At 44.7% G+C, this 12,020-nt stretch overlaps 1 protein-coding gene and 1 long non-coding RNA gene across 3 annotated transcripts in view; one reads left to right on the top strand and one right to left on the bottom strand.

Moving 5' to 3' along the window:
• The window catches only part of LOC310845187, a 43,810-nt gene extending 33,511 nt beyond the window's left edge, over positions 1–10,299 (bottom strand). Inside the window, exon 1 of the long non-coding RNA XR_014564557.1 lies at positions 10,014–10,299. This is a non-coding gene — a long non-coding RNA (uncharacterized lncRNA). The remainder of the gene's footprint in view (positions 1–10,013) is intronic.
• Positions 1–12,020, top strand: part of PPM1L (protein phosphatase, Mg2+/Mn2+ dependent 1L) — a 171,991-nt gene that overhangs the window by 87,963 nt on the left and 72,008 nt on the right. The window lies entirely within an intron of this gene.

Here is a 12,020-nt window from a genome sequence, read left to right as displayed (position 1 = left end):
CCATAGGACGCACACAGATTTCCCCTTCATTTTTGGAGGGGGAAAAGTGCGTCCTATAGGGCGAAAAATACGGTAGTTTTGAATGTGTGCTGCTGAAATCTCAAGGTTGGTTGAATGAGATTTCTAGTGGCTAGATATAAGACTTCAGTAGCCTGCATTATTGCCATCACTGGGAAAAAATATTTGGAATAATTTGTAAAATCTATACAGGTAATAGGTTTCAGATTTTATTTGCACACAATATCATTTATCCAAGTGCAGTGTTTTATAATTTTTGTAGTTGCGCTGTTTCCCCTTTATTTAATATGATTTCTTTAACTCTGTCTCCCTCTTTGTTCTGTGCATGTATGTGTGTGGGTGTTGTTATTCCTGCTGCTCTTAGGCACTTGGTCCACTTTGAGCCACCACATTTTCCCACAGTCCCAAGGCTGCATATGACTTGACACTTTCCTATATTCCCTTCTTTCAGTATAAACTCACCCTTAACAAATACATGTTGCATGGAAGATGCACAGCCAGTTCTCTCTGTTTTATTTATTTTTTTACTTAAAGCAGCCACAGAGAGGAAGGTGTAAATTGGAGCGGAGCTTGAGGCAGTTAACCCTTTTACCGTAGCACCATTTCCCCTAAATTGACCTTGTGAATTGGATATTTGATTTGGGGAAACGGTATGGAGGGAAACGTTTAAGTGTGTCACTCTGCCTCTGTCTGCTGTCAAATCAGGCTATAGTGTGTAGCCTGGCCCTTATTCTTGGCCATCTTCTGTTAAATTGTATTGCTTGTGCCATGATCTGTCACAACTCCCAAATTCAAACAATAATAGGCCTTTTTTCAATGCAGGCTCTTGTAAAGCAGCATTTTGAGTTTAGGACTCTGATAAAATAAAACAAAGGAAAGTGCCATAGGCATATAAACAGAAAACAACATTTTAAGAAAATGAAACAAAGCTTGAATGCATAATTTTAAATCCATTTTAGTTCAGTGTTCATTGACAGATTTTACATCATTGGAAGCAAAAAATGCCTCCCTTAGAGTCAGCGAGATAGTTGGATCATGTAAGGTTGATCCTGTAAGGTTAGTTGATCATGTAAGGACAACTAAGCCAGCTTCCTTCAGTCTGATCCTACATAGCCCTTGTGTTTTAATCCTCTCTTTGTGGAATGTTTGAGCCTATGAAGATTGCTGATCTTCAACTAGTGGGTTGGGCCCTGCTGTTAGTCATGGCTTAACTAAGGTAGGTTGTCATCTGTTCAGCTCCTGTGGCCATGGAGGAGATGGGGATGGTCCCTTTCCCCAGTTCTGAGCAGGGATGACTGGAACCCTTTAGCTCTTCTGGGTCCCTGGCTGTTTGGAGAGCTTCTAGTGAAACCTGCTGCTGTTCCTCCAAGGGGATCATAGGTTTCAACTTCTGACTGTGACTGAACGCTGCCATTTTTTGTTGTTGCAGTTAGTATGGTACCCTTACACAGGGATCAATCTACTCAATCTACTGGCACAGAAGTTGATGCTAGGGAAGTAATGCTTTACGTGCTGGGTGTGCTACTCTGGTTGAGGGTTGGATGACATGACATGTTCACCTTGTATCCATGTGATTTAATGTGATTGTAATGTTATTTCGGGGGGGGGGGGAGTTCCTGGTTACTCAGGTGAAAAAGAGGTCCTTATCATGGTCAGGTGGAATGACAGCATTTCAACACTATACAATGTATAAAACACTATATACTAAAGCCTCCTTTTCTCCGTGCATGTAAATTGAGGTTAGCTCCTCTGGGGTGTCCCAATGGAGATTAAATGTATGAACATAGAAATTCTTATTTAAGCTGAACAGGAAAACGGGGCGAAAACAACTGAGTGCCAATCAGCCTGGGGAAACTTTCTTTCAAAAGGAACACTTTTGATTTGTCATTGCCTTGCATGCTTGAGAGTTTTCAAGCTAGCATTTAAATAAAAAATGTTTTGCGCTAGAAGGATCATAGAAACCGCATTAATTCATCCACCCAAGGGATTGTGATTTCAGTCGGCTTTCAGAAGACAGAAGAAGCTATATTCTTAACTACTTGGTACTTTCATGAATACGACTCATAGGGAAGACTCTTGCTGCTGCACTTTGCTGAAGCCTTTGGTAGGGATCTGGGCAGGGCTTCTCCTTCCACAACTTGAGCACCTGTGCTAGAATACCAAGAAGAGCAGGATTATGCGTTCCCCTCAAAATAGAGGGTGCATGACTAGCAATACCAGGACACCGGTTGGCCGGAAGGACTTGGTAAGAGTTTATTTTATTCTCAATTCCAGTAGACTATGGGAAGTGGAAGGGGACGTGTGTTTTGTTTAAAGTATCATCAGCTGCCAAATATTTATTTTTAAGAGGAGGAAGTTGTGGCCAATGTTGTTTGTTTCCTCAAGTCAGGAAGGCTGAAGTTTCAAAGGCAGCCGTTGCTTCAGCAATGAAACATCTCAGGCTTGGAGCTTATATAGAGGAACTGGAGGTTCTGCCCCTTCCTGGCTCTTAGCCAGGCCCCGTTCTGGGCAAGTCTTCAATGTGCTCCTCTATTCTCCAAAGTAGCCTCATGTGGAGATCGCCTGCCTGGCTTGCCATCCTCTCTTCTTTTGTGGGGTGGACTCAAGAGGCAGACAGGAACTGAGGCATCAGCTGCAGTGACTCTAGTTCTGGAACAGGAATGTCTGCATCTAATGTCACTTCAGGGTTACTGGCAGTGTAGAGATCTGCTGGGGTATCCTTCTCCCCCTGCTCCTCCTCTGAGGAGATCTCAGGTTAAAGGTCTGGGTAGGGCTTAATCCTGACAACTGCAGGTACAAAAACTGCCAGTCTTGGACATGAGCTCACCCCACCTCCCTTTCTTTCTTCTTTGGCACACATTCCTTTTTAATGTTGCCTTTAATCATGTAGACGTTGCATTGAACCATGGGTAGGACTGGGAATGAAGTGAAGAATTTGCATGGTAAGTTAGGGGGAAGAGAGAGAGCCCAAGAGCCCAAACTCTTCAACCAAAGTTGAGAAATCAGCAATGTTTTTGTCTTGCACCGGGAGTCAAGGTGCACATCAAGCCATCTATATGCCCTCTGAGCATCCATTTGCAGTATTCTGGGAAGAAGTATAATTCTGTGCCTAAGGTTGTAATGCTAGCCTGCAAGAAATCTGGGTTGAAACTTCAGCTCATCCATTGTGCATTCAGGGCAAGCTCCTTTGATTTTTTCCATTTGTAATTCAATAATGATAAAAGCTTCTGCCTTTTATCTATTGAGATGGTGATTGCACTCCATCATCTGCCAGGCCTCTCTTCCCTTCCCATTCTTCTCTTCTTATCTACTCCCATTCTGTTCTATATCCCTGGAACAGCCTTCCTGTCTGAGCCTCTTATTTGTCAAGCTGTTTTCCTTTTCCTTCTTCACATCCCATTTGCTAAGCACAGCCTGCCATTTATTAATCTGAGCCCCATCTTGGCAGCTTCTCCATTGTCACTTCATCCCCTACTCGCTGTGTACACCTTGGCCCCTTATTTTCCAGCCCCTCAATTCCCATACTTCCATTAGGCCAGGGGTTCTCAACTTGTGGGTCCCCAGATGTTGTTGGACTACAACTCCCATCACCCCTGAGCTCTGGCCTTGCTAGCTAGGGGTGATGGGAGTTGTAGTTCAACAACATCTGGGGACCCACAGATTGAGAAAGGCTGCATTAGGCATGTAAGCCCTTTGAGTAGGAAGTGTAAGGTTGGTTGATGTAAGAAAATGCAATAGTACATCCCAAGAGCCTTAACATACTCTTAGCATTCTTACCCTAATTCATCAGAGTGATCTAGATAGAGAAATAATGATGAATCCATGTTTAATAACATATAGGTTGACTATTTCAGAAACCAATAGCCCCATGCTGTAGCTCATGGCTTACGGGTAGAAGATCCCAGATTCAGACTCTTGCATCACCAGCAAATAAGGGATTTTGCATAGCAGGGGAGCTTGAGACTTTGAAGGGGTGTTGTCAGTCAGAGTAGAAGATGCTGAGGGAGCCACATCACTGGTTTGAGTCCAGCATAAGGCAGCTTCATATGTTCAACAGTTTATAACCCACCCCCTGGTTTATGTCTAACTGAAGTGGAATGGGTGACTTGGTGTCAAATTAAAGTAGAATTGAAATTGACAGCTGTCAATAACAAAAGGGCATGACCCTTGGGGCACATGCTTGATGGGCAGCCTGGTCCTCCAGCCCATTTCAGGACATCCACATCTGATTAGTTAGTAGTAAGAATGTGCCCTCCCCAACAGATGTAAAACTAATTTTGGGATCTGCATGCCCAGACTCAATATGGCTTGAAAATGTTCCATAGCAGTACAAGGTTCCTGTACTGGAAAGTGCACCACTTAAGCACTCAACCAGGCAAGCTTTATGTTTCATGGCAACTCTGACACCCACAGATTGTTTAGAACTGCTGGCTCAACCCTATTTAAATTTTTCTTCAGACTTCCAGAAGGGGGAAGAAAGTTAAAATATATTTGGGAACTTTCCAAAACATTAAGCTCCTTCGCCAACAAGTTGCCTTGTTACATGTTCCCGATAAAGGTACACACGTTCCGTTAATCTCGAGACTTGCTGTGAAATATGAAAGGTTGGGGCTGTGTCAGTTTAAAATATACAAACAGAGTGAGTGATACAAAAGGCTTGAAATCAAAGTGGTGCCGTTATCTCGTCCGACCAGGAGCTCTTTCAAGGAGGTTCTCCCGGAAAAGGCAGAATAACTTCCCGTTGTGTCTTTGAAGTTCTCTGTTGAGATATCATGGACATTAAATGCTCATTATGGCTAGCCTCAGAAGTAGTTGAATTGAAGCAAAAGCTCAGGGTGTTGGTTGGAATATTTTGGCAGTTTCACATTTTGTGCGGAGTGCTTTGGCACTGCCATGAAATAAATCCAGTCATGCCCATTTATTGCTGCCAGCTTGATAAAGATGAAATTGCGGGTGGAGGGGTTAGCACTCTGTATATTGTGCTGTTAAGATACACTAAGATATATGAGCTTTGGAATGAGGTGGTTACAACTCGCACTGTAAAGGTTCGCGGCGTGTGGCCATTATCGCACTCGGTGTCGTAGCAAGTTTGTGATAGACCTTGGAAGAGGTCACACAGTCTGCAACATGCCACAAGTTTTCATTTTTTGAGAAAGTGATGGGTTTTGCTGGATCATACAGAATGCTTCCACTCCCAAGATTGCTTTTTCCAAAGACAACAAACCATCTGTGCGGTTTCTGATTTCTCTGGACGAGTCTAGAGAAGGGAGAAGCTGGAGCATCGCAGCTGTGCTTTCCCCTCCATGCAGAGGCTTGTTTGCAGGCCCAGGTACAGGATGCCTGTAGCTGGCAGGGCCCAATAAGACAAATAAAGACACAGGACGAGGGTCTTGGGTTTTAATAGGCCACAAGTTTATTGATTGCAGGTGTAAGTAGGCTTTGGTGTGGGCATTGGGTGGGTATCCCAAATCAGCCGGCCCAACTGAGACAGCCAACTTATTTTGGCTGAGTCAACGCTGGTGTAAGAGTCTGCCTTCGATGCAAATCAATTCTGGGCCAGGGCCACCATTTGGAAGGGTGCTATGGGCTATCAGTTCCCCGTTTGGGCATCTGGGGAAAAGCCAGCCCCTCTCTGGTCATGCTACAGTGATTTTTAAAAATCCACCAAAAGAGAATTCAACCTGAGCCTTCCCCCTTTCCTAGAACTATCACATTTCTTATTGTCCCCTATTTGTCCCCTCCAGGGGCAAGAGAGCTCTACACAGTCCCTGCTCAAAATGTGCTCCCTATGCCCACACCCACGGTGCCCCTTAAGGGGTGTGTGTTAAAGAACAGCCTTCAACAGTAACGTGCCACTCCCTCAAGATGGCTGCCAGTTCCCCAAAATTGGTCCCCTTGTCCAGCCGCTTCTAGCAATTAGGTTTGCCCTTGTAGTGATTCAACTGGGGCACTGAAAAGTGCCTTTTTATTTGTTGCTCCCTTGACATTGTGGCTGAAAAGGAGGGAGGGGGAGGGAGTCAAACCCAGCCTCCCCCAACTCACCACAACATGTGGTTCCTCTGCCTCCTTGCTCCTTGGCTTGGATACCACCACACCACTAGGAGCTTCACACTCCTCTGAGCTGCTTTTCCGCCCAAGCACTTTGGGCTCTTCCGTTCGCAGCCACCAATCCTCCTTCTGCCCATGTGCCGCCACCAGGTATTTTGGCCTCTTCTCAGGCCTGCTTCTCTGACTTCATCCATCTTCTTCTGAGGAAATGGGCAGGAAACTAGAAGCTCATGGGAAAGGAGGAGGATGTCCTCTAATGGTCACACAGGGCAAAAGAGGGGACCCAGGCTGGTCCATAGCTGCCCCGGGCCATGACCGCCACTCAACCGCCATTTGACGGTTCTTGTAAACTTGATTATTATTGACTATGTCACTCCACTTATCATCAGTATAGAGCTTAGCAAGAAAATGGCTTTCAAAATTCAGCACCAGTTAAACTGTGATCCTTTACCTCTGGTGATTTTATACGCAAATCGGTATTTTTTTCTAAAATGCACAGTATTTGTTTTTTTAAAAGAATAACAATAACAAAACCCCACGACAGAAAATCAAATGTAAGTTGCTTTTCCATCTCCTATACCATAAAATCTTAAATACATTTTGCATCTCTTTAGAGAAGAAGAAAATGGTAATCATGTGTGTTCATCAAAGATTCTTTCCATCTGAACATCTGTTTCAAACTGATTATACTGAACCCAAAAATAGGCAAGAGACTAACCTCCCATAAAAACACATGTACACCTCCATAGGGTTCAATCTCCCTTCCATAAACTGATAAAATGAACAGTCTTCGTGTAGTCCAGGTTTTACATTGCTGTTTCCTTGCCAGTGGGGGAATATAGAGGTAAAATTGTAGGTGGCAATTGAGCTTTCAATAGTGTTTCAAGAGGAAAGGAGTTGGCAGAGAATAGGAATGGCAAAGGGGGGCGGGTGTGCCAAGTCCCAAAGAAGCAAAGTAGTCAAGCGGATAAAAATGAAGAACTACAGAAAGAGGTAAAAATTAAAAAGGGTTCTTACCTCTCCAAGTGCTGGTAGCCTTCTGTAGGTACTTTAAGGAGGGCCAAAGGCGTGGGGGGAGAAGGCAGCTATTTTAAGGTATTCTGGTCCCCAAGCCATATACAGGTGCTAGCACACCAACCCTTTTGAATTGTGTCTGTAAACTAACTGACAGGGACGCGGGTGGCGCTGTGGGTAAAACCTCAGTGCCTAGGACTTGCCGATCACATGGTCAGCGGTTCGAATCCTCGTGGCGGGGTGAGCTCCCGTCCTTCGGTCCCAGCTCCTGCCCACCTAGCAGTTCGAAAGCACCCCCGGGTGCAAGTAGATAAATAGGTACCGCTTTATAGCGGGAAGGGAACGGCGTTTCCGTGTGCTGCGCTGGTACTGGCTCGCCAGAGCAGCTTTGTCATGCTGGCCACGTGACCCGGAAGTATCTGCGGACAGCGCTGGCTCCCGGCCTATAGAGTGAGATGAGCGCACAACCCTAGAGTCGGTCACGACTGGCCCGTACGGGCAGGGGACCTTTACCTTTACCTTTTAAAACTAACTGGAAGCCCACTAAAAGTGGAGGCAGGGGCATAGGGAGCATGCAATTCCCTCTCAGTGGAAGTGGGAGGCACCTGAAGAGAGGAGGACTCTGAAGGGGAGGATGAGATAACAGATGGGGGGAAACAACCTCTGCCTCCAGATGCACCCACATCTGCTGATGAGGCAGGAGTCCCAGAGGCTGCCTCTCCCCTGCCCATGGAGGAGTGGGTGCTATCGATGACCAGGAAGGTTTGGGGAGGGGGAGGGTTTGGGAGGAAGGGAAGAGTGTCCAGCGATGTCTCTCAGAGGCAGCACATCAAGAGAAAGGGGAAGAGTCGTTCCCCTAGGAAAGGGTTTCCCAGACTTGGGTCTCCAGCTGTTTTTGGACTACAACTCCCATCATCCCTAGCTAGCAGGTCCAGTGGTCAGGGATGATGGGAACTGTACTCCAAAAACAGCTGGAGACCCAAGTTTGGAAAAGTTTACCCTAGGAGGGGCTCCTGCATTCAGGCCAGAAACTCCCACAGGGACAGGGATTCTCATGAGTTGCTGCTGATTCTCTGTTTAAGTTTGGTGAGTAGACAGGAAAACTGATTGGAGCAACTTCTCAGCTCCAAATTAATTTTATGCATCAAGACAGCAAAGTGCACAAGCTCAACACATTTGGGACATGGTCTGTATTCCAGCCTTTCTCAACCTGTGGGTCCCCAGATGTTGTTGAACTACAACTCCCATCACCCCTAGCTAGCAAGGCCAGAGCTCAGGGATGATGGGAGTTGGTAATCCAACAACATCTAGGGACCCACAGGTTGAGAACCACTGCTTGTATTCCCACAGGAATCATCATGCACAGCTGTTGCACAAGTGGGGAGGGATGGTGGATAATGGAGAGAGTTCACAGACAGAGACTCCTACCCACCCTGCTTCCAAAGGAGACCACCATGTCCCTCCTCCACCAAACATAGTGATCAGGCACACCTGCATATCTAAAAAGGAAGGGAGGTTGGTGAGGGTGCTTTGTATTTCTCAGCCAGAGCAGCATTGTATGGGGACAGCAGCGCACACTAGAAAGACAGAGCATCAATGCCTGGTGGTGATTGCTCCCACAAGAGTTGCCAATGGCCACCAACCAAAGAGGATTAAATGAATTCATGGAGGATATGGCTACCATCACAGGTGGGGAGAGCACATATGTCCTGCTTTCAGGTTTCCCATAAACACCTGGTTGGCCACTGATTGGCGAGATCCAGCAGGGCTCTTCTAATGCCCTTGGAACACCCATTCAGTGGAAGCATCACTCAAGGCCATAGAACTATATCTTCCTCCCCTGTGCTAAAAAATGTACTGGACATTACTAACAGATTATGGTATACACACACACACACACACACATATATACACACACAAACAGAGAGAAGTAATTGTTGCTGTTGTGTCATGAGGCCTTGAAGGGTGATAGGATCGGCATGCTGATTTTATCCCTAAGATGAATGCCTGAATGTTGTTGCTGCGGAAAAGCATTCAAAACCCCAGTAACATTTTCTTTGGTATTAAAGTTTTGGGAATGTTCTTCTGAAGTTTCTGTTGCCCTATTTCATTTGCAGTAAAACAAACAGACAAGATGCAGTCAGTCACAAAGTTGTGGGAACAATTAGAAATTTGACGGCACTTCAGAGGTATCTACACAAATATAATCAGATTGCTGGGGCAATTCCCCCTTTCCTTTCCCCATGTATAGATTTCACCAGCTTGGTTACTCTCTTTTGAGGATTTGCTAATGAGAATCCCATGCACTTGCATTTTGGTTAGTGCTTTAATTACTGTAAAAAAGGTAAAGGAAGTTCTGTAGGAAGAGACACACAAAGCAACCTATATTGGGTTCTATTCATTTCTTGTTCTTTGGCAATGACTGCGGGGTGAAAGAAATGGGATTATAAGAGCCAGTTCCTGTTCAAAGAGAAGCCGTTGCTCGCACCTGCACCGCTGACGTTTTGTTCCACCTTGCCTATACTATCTGTTATGTATTATCCATGCTGAGGGGTGGCAGTTCTTTGGCTGTGAATGTGACGGACAGGCAGGGATGATGGCTGTGAATGCTTTGCCTGAATGTTGTCGTTCATGATCAATTTGCCCGTGCCCTTGGAGAAAGAGACTGAAGCAGCACTTTTTCTCAATGAGCCTTCCCGTTCCTGATAGCACAGGTCAATGTACTGGCCTTAAAAAAACCAACCCAAAAGTAATCTGAAGTGAAGAATGAGCATCGGAGAAGAAGCCATAATCACGTTTAAGCAGAGTGCACTGAATCAGAAAAGTCATTACCAGCACAATATTTAATTTACATGTACACCGCTAAAGGGAAATGTCATCTGGCCCTCCTGCTAAATTCCTTTCAAAGAGTCGTTGTTTTAACTCCCCCTCACCTTCAACTGTTCTCAGCAAGTATTCGTCACAGCTACCAGATTCTGCGAGGCTCCAATTGGATTTAAGTTAGCCAACCATCCAAAATTCTGCTGGCCTGGCTGGTTCCCTATCACCAGCACACCTCCCCCTTAGCTCAGATTTTCTTTTAATCCTGAAATCTTTTATCCAGAGGATTTCTTTTTAATTGCAGGCTTGCAGAAGTTGATGCGGGAAAGGGACGGATTATGACGAGCTTCTCAAGTACTTTGTTTTTCAATTCTGTGGGTCTGGTGGCAGTTGTGTTGTTTGGATTAGCCAGGAATTCTTGCCTGACGTCCCATTGCTGAGAGGCTGGGTGTTGGGAACAAGAAGAGTACAGAAGCAGAGATCACCTTTGGGGGTTTATTTATTTGCTTTTGTTTCAGAGCTGTACAACGCTAGAGGGAGAAGCATTGCCTTAAATTAAGAACCACCTGGCAGTTTAGAAAAGCAAAAGGCATGAGTGGGCCAGCTCAGATGATCATAGAGCCAAGATACAATTGCTGGTGTCTGTGTAAAAAAAAAGTGGAGGTATGTCTGACACCTTCATTATATACCTTTAAGTCCAGGCAAAAACGTTCCTCTTTAACCAGACCTGATCCAATGCCCTTTTAAATGTGTCAGGGAGAGGGATTATTGGGTTGTTGTTGTTTTTATTATGTATTTTGTGTTTTTATATTGTGATTTTATCTTGTAAACTGCCCTGAGACCTGTGGGTATAAGGTGGTATACAAATTTAGTTACAGATAGGTAGCCGTGTTGGTCTGCCATAGTCAAAACAAAAAAATTCCTTCCAGTAGCACCTTAAAGACCAACTAAGTTAGTTCTTGGTATGAGCTTTCGTGTGCATGCACACTTCTTCAGATACACTGAAACAGAAGTTTCCAGACCCTTCTATATAGTGAGAAGGTGGGGAGGGGTATTACTCAGAAGGGTGGTGGGAATGGGTGATTGGCAGATAGCTGTGATGAGCCTGTTGACGACTCTTAATGACTGCAATAGGTCTTACAGGAAAAAGCAAGGGGTGAGAAGGTGAAAAATGGCTTTGTCATGTATAATGAGATAAGAATCCAAGGTCTTTGTTCAGACCAGGTCTCTCCATGGTTTTAAGTTTGGTAATAAGTTGCAATTCAGCAGCTTCTCTTTCCAGTCTATTTCTGAAATTCCTTTGTAGTAAAACAGCTACTTTGAGATCTTGTATAGAATGTCCTGGGAGACTGAAGTGTTCTCCTACTGGTTTCTCTGTCTTGTGATTCCTGATGTCAGATTTATGTCCGTTTATTCTTTGGCGTAAGGTTTGGCCTGTTTCTCCAATATAGAGAGCTGAAGGACACTGTTGGCATTTGATGGCATATACAATGTTAGACGATGAGCAATTAAATAGTCCCAAGATGGTATGTGTGATGTTGTTGGGGCAGCAAAGTTGGCATCTGGGTTTATTGCAGGCTCTGGTGCCAGTGTCTGTGTTAAGTCTGGTTGTAGTATTGTGGGTTAGGAGTTGTTTAAGATTGGGTGGCTGTCTGTAGGCAATGAAAGGTCTTCCTCCCAGAGCTTGAGAAAGAGAACTGTCATTGTCCAGGAGAGGTTGTAGATCTCTGATGATGTGTTGTACTGTTTTAACTTGGGAGCTGTATGTGATGACTAGAGGTGTTCTGTTATTTTCTTTTTTGGGGTCTGTCTTGCAGCAAGTTCTCTCTGGGTATCAGTCTGGCTCACACATACCATCTCGGGACTATTTAATTGCTCATCGTCTCACTATATAGAAGGGTCTGGTAACTTCTGTTTCAGTGTATCTGAAGAAGTGTGCATGCACACGAAAGCTCATACCAAGAACTAACTTAGTTGGTCTTTAAGGTGCTACTGGAAGGAATTTTTTTGTTTATACAAATTTAATTCATCATCATCTGAGCTTCTTCTCTTTTTTATTGTAATGTGCAATGCAATCTCACAATTTATTTCTTGATAGGTGTTTTAATGCAAATGCACAA

The sequence above is a fragment of the Podarcis gaigeae genome (genome assembly GCF_964106915.1).
Source record: "Podarcis gaigeae genome assembly, chromosome: 5".
Lineage (NCBI taxonomy): Eukaryota > Metazoa > Chordata > Lepidosauria > Squamata > Lacertidae > Podarcis > Podarcis gaigeae.
This window is presented reverse-complemented; position numbering and strand designations above follow the sequence as displayed.